We start from the raw sequence: 26,180 nt of genomic DNA on the forward strand, positions 1-26,180 counted from the left end.
GTTTGTAGTGTTAAATGAATATTTTAAAAATTGAGACTGCGAGCAAATTGTTATCTCGTCTAAAATGTAAGACATTTTGCAACTTTTTATTCTATTAGTCATGTGTTGTCAAATGTTTGTTGTCAGGTGTAAGGTATAAAAAATTAGCCTATGTCCTTCCTTGGGGTTCAAGCTTGCTTCATACGGAATTTCATCAAATTTGTTTCAGAGGTTTGGCGTCTAAAACGTTACAGATGGACAGAATTGATTTCGAATTAGTAATATTAGTATAGATGTATAGAATTAATAATAATAGTTATTATTAATATCTTTAATAGTGCGTCATTCCCATTAGTACTGCGTCATTCCCATTAGTACTGCAACGCCGGGACGACCCGTGACTTTGATTTACAAAACGCAGCTCAATATACTGGTCATCATATGGTGCAGGAAGTTTCATTTATTAATCTGAAAAGAACAGATACAACAATAGTCTTAACTCAAAGTCAAAGGCAGAGAAGCGGTACCGTTTCACTTTAAAGCACAACTTAAAAACGTCATTCGACATGAAAGACTCTCACCAACGCGATGCAAAATAGATACCGATGGATACAGCGCCATTTATGATATGAAAACTAGTACCAGTTTAAAATTTATTTATAGGTTTGTGATCATAGTAATCGCAATCGACTTCGTTTCGAATTCTGGATAAATAAATTAACTCCAAAATGTAACGATGTATTCTTAGTTTTGACTAAAATTGAGCGCAACCAGCTTTCGCCGGCGGTTTTTCCGAACCGATACGACTTAGGAACCTTCAAGAAAAGAGCGTACTCTTTCCTGAAAGGCCGGCAACGCACCTGCAAGCCCCCCGGTGTTGCAGATGTCCATCGGCGGTGGTAGTCACTTTCCATCAGGTGAGCCTCCTGCTCGTTTGCCACCTCTAACATAAAAAAAAAAGCCCTTAGTTCCTTTTTGCATTATAGAAGTTTTCATAACTTAGAAATTTAATTCAGAGTTTGGATTATGATTTCTTTGTAAGATTGCGCGTCGTTTTGTATGTATATATGTGTGCGTTTTTAATTAATTTATCTTCATGGGAGTTTTTTCGTCATCTTGGAAGATATGATATCTTCTTCGAGTCAATTTTATCTGACACATAATCGATCAATGAACACCTCAATGATCCCTCGATAGCCTCGATCAATGATTATTATATATGTTTGTTTTTTTTTTTAATATAATAACTACTCAAATGTCGTAAATGTACCTTATTAAATCACATCGACATCGTTAACTAACTAGTTACTTGATATAAAAAGACAAGTAACTTTTTATTATAGTTTAGATGAAAGGCAAAAGAGAATACGAATAATGGTCACATCTGCCATCCACACACAGACACTGCAGAAAGTATGAACTACTTCAAACCGGAACACGATAATACAGAATAGACACGTATATTAGAAGATTAATTGAGGATATTCAGAAAGGCTACCTACTATTGAGAGGATCTTCTTTGGGTGCAGTGAGGACTATTAAAAAATCAAATGAATGCAGATTTTATCGAGAAGTACCGACATGAAACTCAGTAGTCACTCTTTTTTCAACATTTTACAAAAATACAAAGTCGTATTAGTTAAATACAATTGTATATGTATGTAATATAGGATATATTACATACGTATATACTGGAAGTAACAACTATTTAAATTTCAAGGTCCGATTTTTTTATAACAATAATGTCCTTCTGAACATATTTCAGCTACGAAAGCCAATCTCACGAACTAGCTAACAGCACAAATATATATTACAGTGCCAATGTGCATATTTTGTCTTCATAGAACGGTAATTTGACACGACCAAAAATAAGTGCAGTGATGCAGCAGTGACGATTTACGTAATATTAGAAGCACGGCAATATGTAACTTAAGTTCTCTACTTAATAATCATCTCATCTCTCAGCCGAAGGACGTCCACTGCTGGACATAGGCCTCGCCCAAAGATCGCCACAACGACCGGTCTTGTGCAGCCCGCAACCAGCAACTTTCCGCGACCTTCACCAGGTCGTCGGACCATCTTGTGGGGCGCCACCGGTCTATGGTCGCCACTCGAGAACCCACGCTTTGAGCTTCTGTGCTCCAAACCGAGGTCGTAAATTTTCTGAATTAATGAAAAGTTCCACAAAAAACGGCTTCCTGTGACTTGTGGTGGAGTACTTAATTTTTTTTGCATTCAGTATATTAACTATTTCACCCTTTTAACTAATTGTGTACAAATAGTCAAACTAATCGGAGCGGTACAACTTTCATCGTGTCAGTCAGATTAGCGTTCGGCCGTAACTATCGGCACGGGTGCCCACCTCGACCATAAATTAGTTGCCACTTGAGCGGTACAAGGGTTCAATACGAGTCCATTGTTTCCCGACACGACAAAGAGATAACATATGAAATGAATGGTGGTAACTGAGAACGTTTTGATAGAATATTTAATTACAGGTTTTTTTACGTAACATCTTTCCTCTCGCTTTTTTATAATCTGTGGTATTTTTTTCAAGGAAAGGGATCAAAATGTGTAGCAAGTCGGGGAAGCGTGCGCTCATTTGACAAATGAGCGTGTAAAAGTGTTAAAGTTGTCTGTCAAATGTTTTTTTTTTCTTATTACATCTGGGTCTTTTGTCCTACACAGGTACGTCAGTCCCATAGAATATATGTTAATGGTGCTTATTACCAAAGTGAGATGTAAGATGCTAACGCATCCTATATGACTACTGTATATACGAGCTGTGTGGCTCGCTTATTTTTTTTTTTTTTAATTTTACGCGGTTTATAATGGTAATGATTATTTTGTCTTTAATATGAAACAATGTCATGACGTATTTAAAAGGTTAATTCTGTTTAATAGTATAACGAATATTATTTTATTAAAGTAAATTTATAGAACCGTTGGTAGCTTTACATTATTAAATGTCACCAGTGTAACATGATTCAAAAGTGCCTTTGTGATCCTACTTGAATAAAAAACATTTTGATCTAGATTTAGATTTTATAACTTGGATATAGGGCTTTGTGCAAGCATGTCTGGGGACGTACCTACTACCCGCTCGTCATATTTTCAAACTAATAGCAATATATAGTTAGTATTGACGTGTTCTAGTTTTAATGGTGAGTGAGACAAACTCTTACAAAAAGTTACACCAAGTAAATGGCCAATAATAAGAGTTGTACAATGATTCTAGGATGACGCAAACAGTAACACAAATGCGTGTGACAATCTAGTATCTGACTATCTTCCACATTGTAAGCGAAATAGTCGAAACCATTACTTACTTAGATCTGGAGCATTGAAGTATCTCCAGCGCAGACAGATTAACTAATAAATTTAATCTGGCTTGGAAGATGTTATGACTTCTTTTAAATTTTTTCAAATTTTTGTTACATTAAAATACAATATACAAAAGTTTACACAGAGTTTATAAAATCTCCCAACAATGAATGTCTCGTGTCGTTCGTTACAATGAACTTGAGCTATAAAGCATGGACCATAGACTTTTAATCAATCTGCAAGAGCGGTGCGGGAGCACAAAAATGGCGGCAGGTTAGTGCCGGCTTAATTAAAACCATAAGGAAAATTGTCCTCGTACGTTCCTTTTTTGTTGGTTTATTTAGGAAAACCTTTTTGGTTGAAATAGTTGAATTAGTCTATTGATGTTTTTTTTTGCATATGGTAACATTTATAACCTAAAGTATGGAACAAAAAAGGATGGACAGATTGCTTTGAAATGGTAATACTGGTACCGACTTGTTTTGGAATGATATTTTTATTGTGTAACTTAATCTTTATCATAAGAAACTGGACGCATGAATTATAAAAATCAACTTGTCATTATTCAAGATAGAAAAAAGGAATCAAATGCTTGCCTCATTTCGCATTTAATAACCCATGAAATTAAGAACATTTTTATAAAACCCGCATTAGTTACATTTATTTCATACTAGTTGTCGTCCGCAGCTTCGCTTGTCCTTCAATGGATTTCAAGCTCGCTTCATACCAAAGCCGAGAAAAACCGAGTTTTATAATAATAGTAAATGTTTAATATATATTAATTTATATATATATATAGTTTAATATATATTAATATATATATAGTTTAATATATATTAAACATTTACGTGACATCAGGGGAAAATTTGAAACGCGATTTAAAAGGATTTAAGTGTAACTAAACATTTATTTTGTGGTATCTTGATATTGTCTCTTTTGTTGCTCTACAATAATAATAATAATAAGGTTTTATTCGGTGAAACCGAAGGTTTTGTCTGTGCAATTATGGACGAAGTTATCATGACGAACAATTACCGGAAGTATATTTTGTTAGGGATGGCACGGTGGACATATGTCGGGCGTGTCAGACTCCGGGCGAATCCCTTAGACATATTATTTCCGGTTGTTCTCGTCTTGTTAACGGAGAGTATTTGCACAGACATAATCAAGTGGCCAAGATTATCCATCAACAACTTGCACTTCGATACGGTCTTGTGGTATCAGAGGTACCATACTACAGGTATGTGCCCGACCCAGTTCTCGAGAATGGCCGTATCACACTGTACTGGGACCGATCTATAATCACTGACAGGTCTGTTGTCGCCAACAAGCCTGATATATTGGTGCTAGATCGGTCAGAGCGCTGCACGATAATTATTGATGTCACCATCCCTCATGACGAGAATCTCGTGAAGGCTGAGAAGGATAAGCAAATAAAATATCTTGACTTAGCTCACGAGATTGTCGACATGTGGGATGTGGATACAGCAGTTATTGTGCCGATAGTCGTTTCAGCGAATGGCCTAATGGCCAAGAGCCTCGGCCAACACCTTAAGAGGCTCTCGTTAGGCAGCTGGGTCAAGAGCCTGATGCAGAAGGCAGTACTCCTCGGCACGGCGCGTATTGTGAGGAAGTTCCTCTCTCTGGGGCCCTGACCACCGGTGGCTTGGACCCTGTTCCCGCCACTGGTTGGCCTCTGTATTTTATATTTTTAAATATATTTTATATATTTTGTATTTTATATTTATGTATTATACATGAGTGAGAATAAATAAACATTATAATAAAGTTTCTATATTGCATATAATATTTATAATAAATATATGCGATATAATCTTTACAATGAAAGCATAGATGAATCCTCAAGAGTACGAACGCAATAAATAATCAAAAGTAAGCCATACGGAAATGGGGCTCCAGTTTAATCTTCTCAACAAATCGTATTCAGATATGTTTACAAAAATTTTATGGAAATATTATTCAGGGACATAGAACAGGGAAATTGCAAGGCGGCCCGCCATGCCGTTGGAAAATAATATTATCCGTAAGTCTAACGTAACTTCAAACATACAAAATTTATTTAATAATATCACATACATTTTTTAAAGAACAAGAGACAAGAAATCTAAGTAGGTACTTATATGAAAATAAGGAGGTTTAAATAAAATGTTTTGTAATATATAATAATGTTCTATGCGTAATTTCATCTAAGGAGTAGATACGTTCAAAGAAAACAAATAAATTAATCATATAAAACTTGAATGGAAAACACCAAATACAATTTAGAATGAAATAAAAAAAATATTTTTTTTAAACAAAATATTACAAAAAACCTAGTTAAAGTTTCAACAAAAACCTTTTTATGTGAACCTCCTTACGTAGTCCTAAATTATTGATGGAAAGAAATCCTCATCGCTCCCAGTTTCATACATTTAAAAGCAATCCCGAAACGGTGTGCAATCGAAACACACCGCCATTTGGAATCAACAATCCACGGCGCGGCGGCTCGGTCCCGCGGGCGTCGTTCTTTGCCTTACGTTAGTATTTATTTTTATACATACGATGTTATTGTTTTTACCAACCTATCTATTTTGTATAATAGAACAGCTTTAAAGTTAGTTAAGTATATAGAAAATAAAAGACTAAATATGTCGTGGGTCTCTCCGTTGGAACGAAGTATCTTTGGTTATATGTTATGTGTTAAATAACATACACAATATGATAAACTAACGACGTTTGAGATACATTACATAACAATGAAAACAATACGTTTAAATAATATTATATAAAACCGTATATAATAGAACAAATAAAGAGAAAGAGAAATGTCTCCTAGAGAGCCATTAACTCTTTTTCATTACACGAATTCTCCTAGTTCACTCTATTGTAACTGAGTACCTAAAAGAACTTCGTTTTAAAAAATCTATGTATTATTAATCTTATTTCTACCGATAGTATTCTACAATTTCTTAAATCATTGTTTTATATTGTAGATAGTTGAAAAATTTACATAGTGATTTAGTAACATTAATTTTTACATATTTTAAAACAAATATGTTTTCGTAATTGAAGTGTAATTAGCGCAATTGTTTAAGTCGTGGCGTAAAAAGTCGCAGAATCTATCCTGACCCATTGGGCTTAAAAATGAAGGGGTAAATAGGAATGTGTATTAGTATTAAATAATTCCTTATAATGGGGCAGTGCTACTATTCTTTTAAAAGAAAATATATATAAGTATATAACATTATTGTTGTACATATCTCGGGACAGAAGGTTCTGCAATATCATAATAAGTCATTATATAATACTATTATTTATGGATAGCGAAATGCAGTAATGTGAATTGAACTAATATAGATATTTACAGAGCCTATGTTAATAAATTACTGTACAATACATTACATATCAAATATTTTTTAACATTATATCAAACTTCTAAATTTCGGTATGTTAACACTTCCAGTTGCAACAGTTCTCCGTTTCTATGCATCGAGTGTACCGTACGAATTGTCGAACTACCCAACATAATTTTTATAATTGTATTATTGTTTTTTAAGTGAATGTAAATTCTTTAAATAAAGTTCTTAAACCCGAACCCGAAGTAATGTGTACTACAGCGGGTTACACTTATAATATCCGTGTAATTGCATATCGACAAAAAAATCAGATTTTTTTTATGGTAAGTTTTAAAGTGGTGTTTGTTAAATACTCTAATAGGTACTGTTCTAATTAGTAAGTAATATGTACTATAATAAAATTACTATGTTTTCCTGTGAAATGATTTATAATAATATACAAGATTTTAAACATATAGTATAATATATCAGTTTCTATCACATGAACTTTAAATTTACTGGTAACCAACTGCGGGATTTGTTATTGAAAATTAACAAATACCAGTTATTAAGCTTACTTAACAAGAGATTATTGAAATAAATGATACTTTATAATAAATACCTATTCAGAAAATTATGTTAATAAAAGTTTGTATTATAAAATTTTCAAATTTAATCCTTAACGTACTTAAAATAAGAATCATATTCCCAACTCAGAGTACTTAAAAGCAGTAACATATTCCGACTACTTTGCAATCCATCCAGCTGCAGTATTAACATCATTTGTGGCGATTTGAATCTCAAAGATTTCATGTTTAAGTTTCTCTGCGCCTCGGGCTTTAGATCGTGGTTCGAAGAACAGGAATATATATTTGATTCGTTTGTATTTAGCTATATATTCATAATTTCGCCATCGTCATCACAATTGTATTTAGGTCTCTCACAAGGCCTCTGGTCTGTGGGTTCTTTAGGTCATCAGAAATAAAGAGCCGCGCTTTCCACTTTAAGCATATGCTCCAACGGCCATCGGGTCATACTATTTTGTGTATTAACTACATTTATTTATTCGACCATTGAATTTCTGGTTCAAAATAAAAAGCAATTATCGTGAAATGATAAATTATCACAAAATGTAAGTTAACAAAAGACCAACTCTTTAATGGATGTGTTAGTGGTGGTAGGTGGTGGTGCAGCAGATGTGACGGTATTTTTTATTTTAAATTGACAGGCAGACTGGTAAATTGGCACCCATGAGTGGTCACCGATATAGGAATTAGCACCGTAAAAAAGTGTAACTATTCCTTATATTGTCACTGCACCAACCTTGCGCGCTGTGCTAAGTTCCCTGTGCATCTAATTACACTGGCTCATACATCTTTCAAACCAGGACAAAAAAATACTAAGTAATGCTGTTTGGCGGCAGAATATATGATGTGTGGGTGGTACCAACAAAGACGAGCTTGCACAATGCCCCATCACCAAGCAATCTTCTTGAACAGTTAAAAACGACGTTAATTTTTCTATGACTTAGACCAAACACATATGATTCAGTCTGTTCTCTTACGGCCTGTATCAGTTTCCTTTGAGACATCATTTTCAATATAGTCAATCTATTGAAAAAGTCCTAACTAGTATTTAATATTGGAACTTGTATTAATGTTATTTACTTTTATTGATTAGTTTTAGGTTTTTCGAAGTAGTATTTTTGTTTTATCGGCAACAAAGATAATTTGTACTAAGGCACTACTAATTTATAATTTATTTCTTATCCAACTATGGAGGGTATGTGATTTCAACAGGCTATGTTACATATATAGCCATATGGCTATATATGTTTTGTATATATGGCGAGGTGGTATCCTCTGGACATCATAATATCTGTGTGATAAATTGAAATATATATCTTATATTATGACGAATAAATTAAGTCGTTAGTTATGGTATACGTATTTTGGTCAAGAATATTTTCTTATTTCGTACTTTTCACTTGGCAGTTTTTGTGAAATCGGGTTGTAAACCTTTTTTTTTATTGACGTTTTAAAATCTCTTCATTTTTAATTTATCCGACGACTCCATATGAGTTATCCAATACAACTCACGTACCGAGGTAAAAAACCAGAAACCATAATCTAACCAAAAAGTATCTCAATCGATTCTTATATTTCAAATGCGAAAGTAACTCTTTCTGTTACACTTTAATAGCTAAACAACTAAAACGAATTCGATAAAATTTATAATGAAGCAAGCTGGAGATAGTACATACACAATTTTTATACCTAAACCCAAGGACCACTGCCTTAACGCGCGGGTGAAGCCGCTGCCGAAAACCAATTATCGATAAAAACATTGTCCAACTGTACATAAAAACGAGATTATTATCTCAGTACTCGCGTATTCAGTATTATGCATCACTGTACACCAATTATAATTGCTGGTTTGTCCTCGTCCGATTATCCAGCTTCCCGGGGATTTGTTATGATCGCACTAATTGCTCGCATCCCGGTTGAGGTTCGTTCCTTCCTCATTAGCCCATCGTGACGTCACTTTTCATGAACGGTTGAAATCGGTTTCATAAATAGCTCGGTTTCGCGATACGTCTTTTTGATATTTAATTTTATGTTTTTATGAAAGTTCACTTTTGTTATTTATTATCTTTGATTGAAATTTTGTATTGGTTCTTGAGAGAAAGAGAGAGAGGTAAGAAGGAGGAGGTAAGAAATGCCTTTAATTTAATTATATTGGAGGAATTTGCGTACGATGATTCTACAGTATCAAATAGTATAAGTCATAAAACCATTGAAATATATTTTGAATGCTCGAATCTTTGAATCTGTAACCAAATATGGCTGATTGTATCCGCCATATTGAAAGTAGTTTCTTTCACCTAATAAATTGAATAATAAAATCTTATTCAATTTGTAAGTCCCTATAAATGTTTGTCAACTATTGTATTGTAACATTTAAACCGTGTATCTTATAAAGCTGTAAAGAAGTTTACTCTCAAAGGATCGAATCTAAGGCACAATGCACCTGACAGCAGTAAAGTTACGTTAAGAAATTGCTCCTCTCCGATCTTCCGTAGCCATTGATTAAAGGAAATCACGAGATAGACACCTGGGGACTCATTCGGTGATAGGATACTAATCGAATCAATACGTACTACAACTCTCCTATAAATTCTAAGAAAAAACGATAGACATTTTGGTTCAAAAATATGTAAAAAGCGGCCGTTTTCGATTACCCACATACATTGCTCATTGTATAAAGCAATCATTTCAAGTATTTATATTTTGTACAAGCTTGTAGTTGATGGATTGAGTTAAACAGAAACTGAGTAAGTATAATTAGCTCTTTATACTATATGCTTTTCAGGTTATATCTATAAAAGCTTATTATATAGTATATAAAAAGCTGAAGATATTGTTTGTTTGAATGCGCTAGTCTCAAGACTAACGGGTCCAATTTGTAACAGTATAATTGCGTTAGATAGCCCATTCATTGAGAAATGAAAATCGCATCAAATTTAATTAAGACTACGGGGATGGATCAATATTTTTAACTCTGAGTAAAAATTATAATTATCCTAGAAACATTACAAAATAAATAAATCGATCACAAATTCAGATATATTATATAGACTCAAAAACAGACTTATTTATAAAAAAATACTCTAGTATTCTCGTAACACAAACACATATGTCTGAAAAATTTCAATTAAGAGAATTACACATGAAGTGGTCTCGGAGAAGCGAGGTGAAGCAATACATACGCTGCCGAAATTGAATTACTGGCCATTTTGACATAGATACGGTGTTTCGTTACGTTTGCAAACGCGTTCAATCGAATTGCGTTTTAATGGTCAAAGTGTGCTGGTGCATTTGTCTCGTGCAATGCGCTTTATTTTTTTATGTATATATACACTATTTATTTATTTATTTATTGGAAAAGTTACACCATCAACTTGTCACTAAGCACTTAAAATTAATATCTGACTTGGGTAACATGCAAAGTGATACGTCTTTAAAGGTGTAAATAACATTATTAAAACTTTAAACTACATACATTAAAATGAGATTCATGATGTATTGCAAAAGTATGTAATACAGAAAAATATATGTCTGAAGCTTATAGCATTATTCTAGGCATTTAGTTTTAGCAAAAGTTTATCTCTATAATGCATACATATAATTCTATGACATTTATATTTATAAAATTCGTAGACTAATTACTTTTTTTTTTTTAATTTTAAATTTATTAAGAATTATATTTGTGGAACGAAGGTTGTTCCTTACAATTCGGACGAGTCCGTTTTTACATGTTGCTTTAGTAATGATTTAAAAATTTAATGTATTTATTTAGATGAATAACTTCATAAGGTATATATTATGCCTAAATAAATTTTGAGTAATAAATGCGCCACAAGCCATGGGGACTAAGATGTTATGTCCCTTTTGCCAATAATTATATTGGACCATTCTCCCTTCAAACTACACAAAAGTACTACTGCTTGGCGATAGAATATGAAGTGAGTAGGCGGTACCTACCCAGATACTAAATAACTAAAATATACTACTACAGAAAAAAATATCCATCTATCCATCTACTTTCCTATTTAATTTAATAACGTTGCTAAAACTTGGTCAAACAGTAAAAAAAAGTCCAAAGCGATAATAGAAACTATGCATGTAAAATAAAAATATTTTCATCTAACTTTGTCAAGCTGCTAACGAAAAACAATACGCGGTAAAATTTTAAATTTTAATCCGTGTGTTTCCAAATAGGACAAAACAAAAACGCGGAGTTCAAAAATAAAGTTTAATTTTGTGGAAACTGTTGTATTTACGATTCAAGGTAGAATTGTTTTTGTAAAACCATTTTTGTTTGTTCAGTGCATTCCTGTTAACTAAGATTACTGAATTATAATGTTTGTCAAAATTTTATTAATCTACATTCAATAGATCATTTTCAATCAGTTTACGATTAATATACATGGACAAAACAACGATGTTTCTTTTTAATATATGAGATGAAAAATCTATACAATATTCATTTATAAAATGCAATATTTTCAAGAATAATAATATCATAAATATTAATAATTATTACATAAACGTACTCCATGTTATATTGCAAGGAAATACATTTTCTTAACCGAAATAATATGTTTAATTAACATCACATTGACGGACTATTAAATTGACGGAACGGATTTAAAAAAAGTAATATAAAATCTATATTGTTCAAATACATAATCAATATAGTCTTTATAATTCCTTACAAGCTGAACCTGCTTTATTCGAGCGAATTATATAAAACTTTACCCCCATTTTAACCGCTCGAGAGGTGAATTAAATATAGCCTATTTCCTTCCTCGGAACTATCTCTATAGCAATTTTCATTTAAATCGGTTCAGCGGCTCAAGCGCGATGAGGTAACAGAGTTACTTTCACATTTATAATATAGTATAAATGTATTTATCAAACATCAAGGGCTCGCGAACGTCTTTTCAGCGAATATTAATAAGAGTTGCTGTCTTGTACTTGAGCTACTTATACTAGAGTACTATTTAAATTTCTTGTTGGTAGGGTTTTGTGCAAGCCCGTCTGGGTAGGTACCACCCACTCATCAGATATTCTATCGCCAAACAGCAGTACTCATAGCATAGTTGTGTTCCGGTTTGAAGGGTGAGTGAGCCAATGTAACTACAGACACAAGGGACGTAACATCTTGGTTCCCAAGGTTGGTGGCGCATTGGTGATGTAAGGAATGGTTAATATTTCTAGCCATTGTATATGGGCGGTGGTGACCACTTACCACCAGGTGGTCCATTTGCCTCAGGTTTGCCTTTGCCTTTGGTCTCAATCGAAAAATAAATATCAATAACAATAATAAACAGTAGACATGAAAATATAACATCTGATTTATTTATGCCCCTTATTAAGCCATTAAGTTCAAACCTAATAACGTATAATCGCTCGTTGTCGTTCGCATCGCAAATTAATAACACATATCTGTCAATCATCCGATGACTCCCTTTTTAACTTTCAACGTGGAACCAAATTTATTTTACCGTTAAAAAATATAATTACTCGCCCTAATACTACGGCTACAAGGTCTAAATTGGATTGTTTTACATTTTTTTCTATTAACACGGATATGTTTGCATTTCGTGCAAGCTAACGACGTCGTGGTACCCTTGAGCACTCTCCAGTATTAAAATGATAAATATACTGCTATCAAGTATGGAAATCTCCCAATTTATTATACAATAGGCCGTTATTCTATTACGTAAACAAAGTCTGGGGGTTAATAGAGTCATCTAGGTTATTAGGTACGTGTAATATATATGGGGTGGGCAGGTTTGTGTCACTGGTTTTTTGGGTTATTATTGCCTTGTCGCTTTTTCGTGTAATACTGCTATATAAATACTATATTATGATTTTTATTCGAACGAAATGGTATAGAGCTTATAATTGTAAATCACTGGAGACCCTTTCGGGTTCGCACGGGTGCAATTTGTTATTCAAGAAAATTATGTAATATAAATAGAATTAATACCGTATAGCACTCAGGAATAAGGTAGCTTTCTACCAGACATTTCTTTTTGGAATTAGATCATTAGTTCCGAAGATTATTCCCTACATACAAATAAACAAATTTTATCTATTTATAATATATAACAGTATAGAATTAAAGTAGACATTATATAAAATATTTAATTAATTAATTAATTAATCTTATTATTCATTAAAATAATACTTTTTAGAAATAAACACCTGAATACTAATTGTTAATAACAGCATTGTAAATCTGTTTATTTGAAAAGAGCAACTATGCGAGTTTCTTGCCGTTTCTTTACGCTGAAGACTGCTTTCGAAACGGTGGTAGTGTTTAAATATTGACGATTCAAAAACGCTTCATTGTGAAGTTTATTTGAATTAAATTCTTTTGATTTGTTTTCACATCATATTAGGTATAATATAAATCCTTTAACACAGTGACTGAAGTTCTTACAAATGATTCTCAGTAGATTCACATTCCTTGATTAATCTCAAATAAAAAAAAAATAGAAACAGTGGAATGAAATAAGCATTAAATATATTTTTTAATTAATGATTTATTTATTAAAAATAAAATGATACCACACTATCTTAGACAATAACGAAGCTTATCAATTATATAAATCAAAGAAACTGCAACCGGTGCATGATTTAACTAAGACATACTAATTTTTGTACAGTTTTTCATCAATTTAATTTTATATTAAATTGGTGGTAGGCTTTGTGTAACTCCATCGGATAGGTACCACCAACGCATTACATGTTTTACAATCAAGCAGCAATATTTAGTATAGTTGTGGTCAGGTTTGAAGGGTGAGTGAAACAGTGTAACTACAAAGATATAACATCCCAGCTTCTGAAGTTGGAGCGCATGGACGACATACATATGTATATAAATATTAAAAATTCTTTCAGCGCCAATCTCTATGGACAGTGGTGACCATGCCGCCTAACTATGCCTCATAAAAAAAAATCCGTTAAATAAATAAATTAGGTTAAAAAACTTATTTTTAATTGGAAAGGAAAAACAAAAGACACATAACAACAGTATTGATTTTAACATTAGCCATGTACTTGTTTATTAAATTGAATCCATCATGTTTCAATAATATTTACTTTAAACAATAATTGCATATAAGCCATAAAAACGGCGTGTGCGCCGTGGTACGATGTTTTATTCAAAAATTATAACTTTATTTGAGCGTATAGCGCTCATTAAAAAATCTCAAATCAAACATTGGCGTTACTAATGATACTCGATCGAATCGAAATTTTATTTTCATTATTAGTGTTTATATATTAGGATATATTATATTCATGAGTTGGCTGATGGTAAATGATGCGCTGCCTACTTTAAATTATGTATATTGTTAGTCAATTTTCGTATCACGACGCACAGTTGAGCAAGCCTTTTTTCAATATTGTGGCGAACGCACATAGGAAATCGAGGTCGACAATTTCAAGTTGAGCTTTCATAAGCCCTCCCTACAACATATCAAAAATCAGCCATCTCGGTTCATTTGAATTTCCAAATGTATATTATTACAGAGTAAATTACCTGTAAGGGAAAAAAGGCTTACGAGTTTCTTCAGTTTTTGCGAGAACATTGCACGTGTCATACGTGTACAATTGTACGTACATAATATAATAGATAAGATACAATTATGATATATAATCTACATATTAGATTAAGTCACCATGACATCTGACATCTTAAAATTGAATATAAACGCATTACGTCATTCAATACAAAAAAAATCTGTAATTTCATTCAATAAAATACATAATTGAAGAAAACCTATAATTACTTACTATAATATTTTAATATATTTAACAATTAGATTTTTCAATAAATCTCGAATACAATTGCAAAAATGTGATTTCGAAATTCGAGAACCCGTAGTAATTCATCACATGACCAATATGGTAAATAGCCTTCAACTTAAACGGTAATTTACTTGAACAGTAAACATCATCGACCGATTTTTAAAGCGAAAAGTCGCTCGCCTGTTATTATGGCCAATATATCAAAATATTGTAAAAGTAGCTGTTATTTTACCCCTGTTTACTCGTCAGTATATCGCGGCTTAGTATTTATTTGTATTACTATACACTACGTAAATCGTTTAAAAAATTTAATATCAAACCAAGCGATTATAACTTTTATACGTAAAATATAAGGACTATTTTTCTGTAAATGTATTGTTAATTTTAAGTGTGTTCGTTTACTGTAAATGCAGTACGGCTCGGTCACGCGCTGTTTAATTTAAAAGCTCACCCATTAAGGGAAGGGGTCATCAGTTGGCTTAATAATTGGTATAAAACAGTAGAAACTGTAAAGAATAAAACGGAACCGACAATATAAATGGGTTAATTTGAAATTCACGACAATTTTAATATAAATATATTGTAGTATTGCGTCTTGGGTTTTATATACGATTTTAGTCGGCAAAAATACATTTTCCTTTAAGGAAATGATGTACATACGAAAAATTGTTATTTCATTGTAATGTAAAAATAACAACAATAAATGTTTTTAAAGAAAATAGATCGGACGTTAATTATAAATGATATTGTAATGCTTATATGTTTTTTTAATTTCTGCTTTTCAGCTAAAGGGAAGTGGTGAGTTCCACGCATTTGTCGTATTTACGTGAAAGCGTTGAGTTTAACGATCAGAAGAAATAGGTTGATGCAAGAAATTTGTCCACTCTTACAATAAAAGTCTTTTTGGTTTATTATTTATTGAAATAGTAAGGCAGTCTGGCAAATAGGCCTCCTTATTGTAAGTGGGCACCACGGAGAGACATTGCAAAAAATATTAAGCATCCCTTACATCGTCAATACAACATCAAAGTTGGGAACCAAAACGTTATGTCTCTTGTGCGTTTCACTGGCTTACCTTACCCTAGATATCGGAACACAACAATATCAATCGCAGTTTGGTAGAGTTTGCACAATGACACGAAGTAACACTTTACTTACGTTCGTACGTGTATAATATAATACTTATTTTTATATTATATATGTATATTTATAATTTAACCGATTGCGCTCCAAAAGACCTTTAAAGTGTCAACCATCTGTCACTTGTAAGCAAAACTCATTAGCCGCGTCTAATGGGAATTGGAAAACGCGACGAAAATAAAAAAAAACAACAGAGTCGTTTATTAAAAGCCAAGTAGAAACAACGCCTAGAGTGACAGGCCCCGGGGAGCACGTAGCATGTACAATCAGCGACAAAAATATCTAAGTACTTTTGTTATAATTAATAATGAGCAATAAAATTAATTGATTAATTTATTGAGCGTCCTATTTTGTGGTTTCAATCGTCTTTAAGCTTTATTTGACATAATATAAAGAATATTACTATTATATAAAGTTTTACTTAACTGTACCTGGTAGTTTAATCGTGGAATTGTAATTGCTTTATCGACTTTTTTAATTGGACATAACTATTTGAAATTTGGTTTACTTTATTTTCTTTCAACCAGGATATATTATTAATTTGTTAATAGTTAGGTTTGAATTTGTAGTTTAATTTAAATATTCAATGTAATAATGTAAAGTTAGGATTCTATAGTTGTTGCGAAGTTACTTGAATTGAATTATTTACATTTTGACACATTTTTTTTTTTTTTTTTTATATTTATTCTTGCGATTTTCGTTTTTATGTTGGTTGGTTGGTATTAATGTTGGTTGGCGAATTGGCAAATGTGCCACGTGATAGTTATAAGCTCACCACTGCCATGCCATGCCATAAGTCTTTACAGTAAGAGACTTATAAAGTAGTGATTAACTCTTCTTATACAATATAAATGCACTGCTAATCTAAACATCAAAGATGTACAAAATACACCTCTACTAAAATATTGATGATGTCTCAAGTTATACATAGTGATATTTATAGATAGATTAATACCAACGAGCTTGTAAAAATTGCTAATAAATAATAAATTTATCTAAAATAAACGTCTAATTACGTCATTTTTTTATCGTACGTCACTAATAAAACCCTTTAATACCATTCACTTTCAAACATCCATTAAATCTTTTGATTATTTTAACTATCTGTAAACTAACGCGGCCGTAAAACGACAATCGACTGTTAAAAATAACACAAAGGGAATTTTAGTGGATTTTTAGCGCAACCGTTAAGTTTAATCAAGTGACCGTAAAATTAATTATCTAATCGAGTGTTTTGGGAGGAAATTATAAAAAAGTATATCGTCGCCCGTAGCAATTGGTCGGAAAACAATAAAAATCGTGCCCCGATGGGTCGTTGATTGAGAAAGATGACTGCTGTGTGAACGCTCATGGGAACTTTAGTCGGTACGATATTTTACAGTTTCAACAATATCGCTTTGATTATAAATTCATTAATTATCTTGTTGGGTCTTCTCGATAGATTTCGGTGATATATCGAAGTTGTCGTAAGTTTATGTTTAATTAATGATGTCAAACTCAAACTCAAATTCCTCTATTCAATATAGAAGCATAACACTTACTTATTGATAGTCAAATTAAACACTACCACCGGTTCAGAAAAGGAAACACCCTGACCCAATAAGAACCTGCGAAAGTAACTCAGCGGGTCTTTTTTATTTATTTTTTGTGTTTTTGTATTATATGAATAGACATAACCAGGAGGCGAACGTTTCATTCCCAAGGAGTGCAATCAATCATAAACTCACTAATTGTAAATTGTATAGTAACCTTTCGCACACAAGCGTTCCTTAACATTTTTTTTTAAATTTGGCAACAGAAGCATTTTGAACACTTTCTGGGATCCTGTTGTAGAACCGTATACATACCCCACATGTTACTAACTCTATGCAGTCGACTAACAGGAGTAACAATTTTGTGTCAAACGTAAAAGCCTACTAAAGTCAACCTTATATATTTAACATCAGGAAAAAAGCGTATATTTGACCAAATTTCATGTAAATTTGTTAGGCCTCACACAATATGTAATTTTACGTTTTAAAATAATTTTATTAATACATATTTAAATAAAACTTTTTTTTAATTATTGTTATTCAATGCATACATACTTAAACATTTAAATCATAAATGTAACCAATCAAAATAAAGTATAAAACAATTTACAACCTGGTGCGTCGGTATATATATTTATCACTTAAAAACCAAATCAATTTAACGACTAAACGTCGTCAGGCAGTCGTTCTCATGTCGTATCGAGTGAATAGCTTTCTAACCATCTGAGTCACTCATTAAACACAAGCTGTGCTTTAATCAGTGGGAATAACATGTAATTAGCTGATATGGAACAAGTTGGACTAATCGACTCTTTGACTGGTTGATGAAAGAATAAACGAATGATCTATTTTAATCTGCTGTAACATTTATAGGATACGTTTTTAAGTATAACTAAACATTTAAGTCTTAATGAAGACCTCCGTGGTCGAGTAGTGTGTACACCGGTTTTCATGGGTACGTTACTTCGAGGTCCCGGGTTCGATCCCCGACTGAGTCGATGTAGAAAAAGTTCAGTTTTCTATGTTGTCTTAGGTCTGGGTGTTTACGGTACCGTCGGTATTTCTGCTTTCCATAACACAAGTGATTTAGCTACTTACATTGGGATCTAATGTATTTTGATTTGATGATTGGGAGTAATGTATGTGATGTTGTCCAATATTTATTTATAATTATTTATATTTATGAATGAAAGACTCTTGAGTTCTACTAGTGGTAGAATTTGATTATTATAAATATACTTAACTTAAATATTATCATTACAGTAGTTATTATAAATTGCCACAATTACAATAAATTATTAAACTTCGAAAGATCAATATTTAACCAAAGATATACCGATGCCTAGTAAATTAAAAATGTTCAGTTTATAATAAGAGAAGGTGCAGCGACGTTACACACTCTCATGGAGAAGGAGTCTATTCCACCACGCAGCTCCAGTACGAGTTGATAGATAAATTACATCTACTACATGCAGGTTGCCTAGCAATAATTTTCTTCAGCATTGATCACAGGTAGTAAAAACACGAATTAAGCACGTGAATTTAGTACTTGACCCTCACCATTCACATAAGATTCACGTGATTCAGCAACTGGTCACAGATAAAAATAAACTTTGCAATTCGTGCACGTGACAAATGCTTTTGACAAAACGCTGTATAAAGAACGATGCAATCAAATTGAAATCTCAATATGGCCAAAGAATTTTCACTTAAATTGTACAACACGATTAAACGCGCGGGGACTAGGCCTGAAATAAAAAGCAAACACATCGCCCCCGTGGTCTCCGTAACATGTCTGTCACTAAGACAAAGGGTGAACGTACGATCAACGAAAAAAACAAACAAAACATATACCCGCATGTCATTATCGTCACTTAACTGATTATACGTTAATTATAATCTTGCGTCAGATTGCTGTTGATGAAGCGATCATTTTAAAGATCATTTTCATTAGCATAATTATAAACGTGAATTTAGATTTGTTTGAGGAACGTCTGAGTTGTTTCAATTGATAATACTGATAAAGAACTATGGGCTATTATTTAAGCACGGTCTGATTAGAGTTTGAATTTTTAATTTGCAATATTCGTTCAATAGTTTAAAACGAATGAGTGTCGATTTTATTTGATACGACGTTATAATTGATTGGAATAAAGGCTTAATCACTCATACAGCTGCAAGCTAAAAACGCTCTTAATATGTAGTCCTTTAAGTTATTGTTTATTACTGATTACGATTAGTATCTTAATTTAAGTAGTCCATTGCATCCAAATATACTTTATTAAAAGGGCTGTACTATTCCTTTTGGCTCATCATATAATTTAATTTACAGCTACCAAAATAGATTTGAAATACAGAAATCGTAAAACACCGACAAAAACTCTTTTCAAGAAGAATTGAGGAATCTTTTTTTACGTCCTATGAGGCAAATGGCCTGATAGTACGTAGTCATTACTGCACTTAGCTTAGACATTGGCCCTGTAAAAAATAGTAACCATTCCTTCCATTGCCAATGCGCCACCAACCTTGGGAGCTAAGAACATAAGCTATTACGTATGTACCTAACTCACAATTCAAACCAGAAAACAACAGTACCAAGTATTGCTGTTGGCCTGTAAAATATCTAATGAGTGGGTGGTGCCTACCCAGACGGGCACAAAGTCCTACCACCTAGTAAAATATGTATAAAATTTTGATATAAAAAACTAATAACATGGCAGAGCTGCATAAAGATTTTGTGGAGTCCATATTGGTATTATGCCTTGGTTTACCTTTACTTCTAGAAAAATGATTGCATTTTTTATATATTTATAAGGGTCAATATGAATATACTAAATGAATGATGATATATTTTCATACACATACCTTAACACAATAGTATATTCAGAAAATTAGTAATATTACTAAACTAATTACGGTATGTCCTAAGTTCCTTAATAAAAGAAGTTTGGTAAGCTTATTAATAGTTAGATACCGAGGTTCGAGATGGACGGTCAATCGTAGGTATAATTTCCATGCAGTTGAATGGCCGTGCAGCGAAGGCACCGCAAGGAGTATCGGTTTTTCGGGTGAAATTTTGCCTAAAGTATTTTTACCGAACCTTGATTATTCTGGACAAATAAGTTCACACTCTTCTTTTTAAAAAACGAGGAGGCTTTTGCGCTGTTGAATGACATTTATGGGCCGTTGATTTATTATTATTATTTAAATACACTCATACCCTCATACCCTATGAGATATCGCTTTTAATATATGTATATAAAATGTTTGTCATATAGGTAGGCGGACTGGTAGTAGGCAGAGTGGTCACCACTGCCCATAGACATTGGTATTATTATATTAATCATTCCTCATATCACCAATGTACCACGTACCATGGGAACTAAGACGTTATTTTCTTTGTGCTACTGTAACACTGTTTCATTCCCCTTTCAAACCGGAACAAAACAATACAATACAATATTGCTGTTTGGCGGTAGAAAATATGTTAAGAGATCTACTCAGACGGGCTTATGCAAAGTCCTACCAAGAAAATCTATCTTCATTATTTACTTGCATGTTCATGAATGATATCTAGTCAATTTGTCCTAGTGAGGTTCTATATTTAGTACAATGATAAAAGAATCACACAGCGATACCGTTATACTGTAAGCCGCATCAACTATTTATTAATGACGAACTGTTGAATGCTTTTTGTGCAAAGAGTAACAGCTGCGTAATATCCAGATGTGCTTTAATTAGGTATTGTGTGCAACTATTATACTACTACTCGAGATCTTACCATCAACTTCCCATTTCTTGTACCAAACGACTTAATATTTTATCAAACATTTTAAATTCTTCATTTTTATTTTTTACTGTTGTCTTCGTATGAAGGCTGATTGAGCCAGTTTTTGTTGGACATAACGTTTAAAAAAGTAAAATTGGCGGCAATTTGATAGTGTTAGGTTAGGTTAGTGATTTGCAATTTCGCCAATGCCAATATTCAAAGGCAAATCGAGTAAGTTATTTCTTCGCTTGGCTTTTGAATATAAAACAAATAAATTTGGCCAACTCTTTCTCACCAAGTACACGAACACTTAGATAGAATGAAGTTTCGTGAGTGTCAAACTTGACACACTTCGGTAATAAAGTTGGTCAGTATGTTAAATAATCTCAGCGTAATTATATATATGTTAATATGCTTCATTATATACCCTTCATTATATTCCCTTGCTCTATGACGACGGTTGCGTGCGCGCACATGCGGGCGCAGCAGTTTATCTGCTCCGATCTGTCGACGGTCAATTGGTAAAAACGGCTCCAACACTAAATTTACCGTAAATTGCTAAAACGGAGGTTTGATTCGATATTTAAAGATTACGTTAAAAGATTGCTCATTTTTGTATGCGGGTATGGATTTTTTTATTGTCATTGTTTTCGTTTTTTTTCTCATTAATACCGGTTATTGAGATGGTGGCGGTTATACGTTGTTTCCGTTACGAATAACTAATGATAAAATGTACGATTTTTTAAGGAATTATTAAACATTGAGGGTGTGGAGTGTAAAGGTATTTTCCTTAATACATTTTACTGGCAAAACGTCTACCATTTTTTTTTAAATTAATTATGTTATAGTAATTTTTGTTAACTTTAGGTTGTGATGATGGTCACATTTTATAACTAATAGAAGTGCAACGTGAATCAATCTCATTTATTTAGCTCTGAATTCAAACTCAATTTGTCACGTGACTGTATTTCTTTTGATTAAAATGGTTAAACAAATTAAAGCATATTTAAAGTAGTATTTTATAATTACTTATGACACTTATATTGTTTTCTCTTCACCGAACTTTTAAACACGAACAAACACAAATAAATAACGAATAACAAATCATTTAAATGAAATGTTACCACAATGGGTTGATGTATTTAATCATCAATAACCAATACGATCTTTATCAGCCACATGGTCCGTACAAATTAGAGGTAAAAAAAAATTCAATAACCCCCCAGCACTGATGGGCGATATCAATGACGTTTAACCCTAAAATAATCGAATACGAATCGAAACTACCTCAGGGACATCGGGGACTTTTTTGTACGGCGTAAAATTGTCGAGTATTTTTTGCAATAAAATTCACCCTTTAAAATGCGGGGTGTCGCCTGGGGGCTTAAGGGTTACGTATGGTATATAGTTTAGGAGTGAACTCTGTGTAAATACAGGACTGAGATGGACTTAGCTCATACATAAATAATACATACAAATATTTTACGTTAAAAAATCATAGCAGTTAAAAACAGTGTATTTGTGAAGATAATTTACTAAACAACAATTATATATATAAATATAAAGATTTAATCATTGTACTTCTTGCTAAATATATGATATTTCTATTATGCTTTCATATTTAATTAAGTCATAACATTAATTATACAATAAGTACTTAATTAATTAATAAAATTTTATCTTATTTCTCTCTGAACTGTTAGTACTAATAAATAAACTATATATTTATGATATATGTTTGTGGACGGGCAAATGGGCTACCTGATGGTAAGTGGTCACACTCACAGACAATGGCGCTGTAAGTTAGCCATTCCTTACATCGCCATTGCACCACCAACCTTGGAAACTAAGATGTTATCTTGTGTCTATTGTTACATTGATTCAGTCTTCACTGGACCACAACAATAATAAGTACTACTGTTTGACGGTGGAATATCTAGTCAACGGTACCTAACCAGACAGGCTTGCACAAAAGTTCTGCCCCCAAGTAAATACTATTATTATGTTATACTTATATACATTATATTTTGATAAATAAGTAACTTGTGTTGTTGTACTTAGCACAGCTAATTGCTCGGCGCTGAACTCGAAAAATAGTGATAACGTTTCTACACAAAAGTCCCAATGTAAAGCAAGTTACAAAAGAGTCAAAGCGCCATAATGTGTTAACCCTTGCGTCCCATATTTCCGCCCGGCGGCACCGTGTCTAAACGACCCAGTAATTGATAAGTAAAGGAAAAGAAGAGTACCGCCTTATACATATTTATGAGGATACCCGAAATTGCTACGGGACCATGCGAACGACAGCACTTGCGCCTATTGCCGTCTCATTATGTTTTTAGGGTTACTTTGTTATTGTGTCTTTGATGTTCGCTCGCGGAAATCGGTAGACGGATTTCAGTTAGCGACTACAGGGTTGAATATTTGATATTAGTTTTATTATTACTATATTTATTGAATTGGCTGGGTCGATTGTGTCCATCATTCCGTTCAGTATGCTTTAATTTTTTTTTTTTAATATCTGTGTCGTTCGCGTGACTGATGAATTACACATATATTAAATTATTATATATATGAAATTCGGTACAGAATTTGATTACTGTGCTCTGAAATTAGTTTATTTATTCACATATGGAGCTTTCCGCTGGTTTTATTCAAGGATAAATAATAAATTTAATCGTATTACAAAATTAAAATATTATTTATTCAAGAAGACTCATAAAAGCACTTTGAATCGTTATGTTTAGAGTGTTTAATTAAGTGTAAACCTACCACGTAATATACCTATGTAACTTGGTGGAAAAAGTAACTACTGAATTTCTTTTCATTTCTAGTTTGTAGAATCTACACTCAGATCACATGAAAGCTTATTTGAATACAGAACATTTTGATAACTTAACAAAGTCAGTATGTATGTATACGTAGTCATTCACTCAGAAAGGCGCATAAATGTCCAATTGCTGTGCTAAGGCCTCTTCTCACTTTGAGGAGAAATTTTTGGAGCTTATTTCACCACGCTGCTTTAATGCTCCAAAATTTTGAATTTTATTGAAATTAAACATATGCAGGTTTCCTCGCGAAGATTTCCATCACCGCTGAGCACGAGATGAATTATACGTTGTGTTTGCTTTGGTTTGAACCCGCAATCATCGGTTAAAAAGCACGCATCACTACTGAACCATCTCTGCTCTCCACGATACATTTTGTATTTAATGGAAAACTTTTAAAATTTAGCTTTACTGATATCTTTTAAAAAAATGTATTCTTAATACGAAATAAAAACAATACTTATATATATACACATTTATTTTTACGAATGCTCAGTTAAAATGCAGCTTAAGCTTAAATCAACTGAGCTCAGAAATTCATCCCAATTTATTAGTCAGCGTGTACAGGGTTCCGCGGAGACGTATTAGACAACGTCGCTTGCGCTCAAAAACCACAATAACGAACATTTTTACCGACACAGACGCCATTACTGCTCTCTTTACGACAATAATCCATTCTAGAATGTTTTGTGAATTCTTACAATGTTTAATTCGAAAATCCTGAGAAATTCAAAGTGGGTGAAAATGAAAAACAAGATGAGGGTTTTATATAAATATCGATATTCAAATTTGAGATAGTGGAGTCATTGGTCCAGTGGCTAGTTTATAGGGCTTTATGTGATGTCGAGGTTTAAGTCCAAACTCCATTTTAGCGTAATAAAAAAATGTTTCTGTACATACTTAAACTTGTTTTTAATAATATATCCGGTGCACTAGGCTAGTTTCGTTGAGGATGACACTATGATCGATCAGATTGACATTATTGTCATAATACTCATAATACTGCCTACAGTGCGATTCCGTAAGAATTCACTTCGTATCTCTAAATCTCTAAATAATTGCCAAGACTAACGGTACGTCATTTTGATACGTGTATCAATAACCATTCACGTCGCATATCACATTCTGAATTTTCACGCTCGTAGTCTGCGGTGACTTTCGATTTTCTCTTAAAGAATACCCCTACTGATAAGGTGTTTGCGTAGTGAAAAGTAAGTGTTATTTCTTAATAATTAATGAATGAAAAGTCACGTAAAGACATACTATAAAATGTCCTACAGTATCAACTCTATTATTTTTGTAATCCGCTGCTCCAATGCAGGTTACAGTCATCAAACACTTGTGGTAGATTTTTACTGCACCGAGCATGATTATAAGGACGAAATAACCACACGAAAATTCATTGGTCTTTGTCTGGATTTTAACCTGCTGTCTTCAATTATGATTCATGTGTTCTAACCTCTAATGTCTAGGCTCGTCGTATCAATTATTAGCAATATGTTTAGACCATCGTCAAAAAACGAATATTGTAATTCCTACAAGATAATACATTTAACTTAATTATTAAACTATCAAGAGAAAGATTATTCGGAAAGGAACGCGTGCATCTTAACCGACGATTGCGAGTCCGAACCCAGGTAAACATAACTAAATTACCGTGTGCTCAATTTGTGTTTATAATTCATCTCGTGATCTGCGGTGACGAAAAATTGTGAGGAAACCTGCATGTGTCTAATTTCAATGAAATTATGCCACATGTATATAACCGACCCACATTGTACTAAAGTGGTGAAAGAGCAAGGAGGCCTTAACCCAGAAGTGGGACATTTCCAGCCTGATACTTACATCAGAAAAATATTTACAATGCAATTAAGAAGTACTGTAAC

At 32.8% G+C, this 26,180-nt stretch overlaps 1 protein-coding gene and 1 pseudogene across 1 annotated transcript in view; both read right to left on the reverse strand.

The window, feature by feature from the left end:
* The window catches only part of LOC113395392 (lysosomal thioesterase PPT2 homolog), a 266,083-nt gene that overhangs the window by 65,420 nt on the left and 174,483 nt on the right, over positions 1-26,180 (reverse strand). The gene's annotated exons all lie outside the window — the stretch shown is intronic.
* LOC113395418 (U2 spliceosomal RNA) lies at positions 332-504 on the reverse strand (annotated as a pseudogene).

The sequence above is a fragment of the Vanessa tameamea genome, chromosome 4 (genome assembly GCF_037043105.1).
Source record: "Vanessa tameamea isolate UH-Manoa-2023 chromosome 4, ilVanTame1 primary haplotype, whole genome shotgun sequence".
NCBI classification, from domain to species: domain Eukaryota; kingdom Metazoa; phylum Arthropoda; class Insecta; order Lepidoptera; family Nymphalidae; genus Vanessa; species Vanessa tameamea.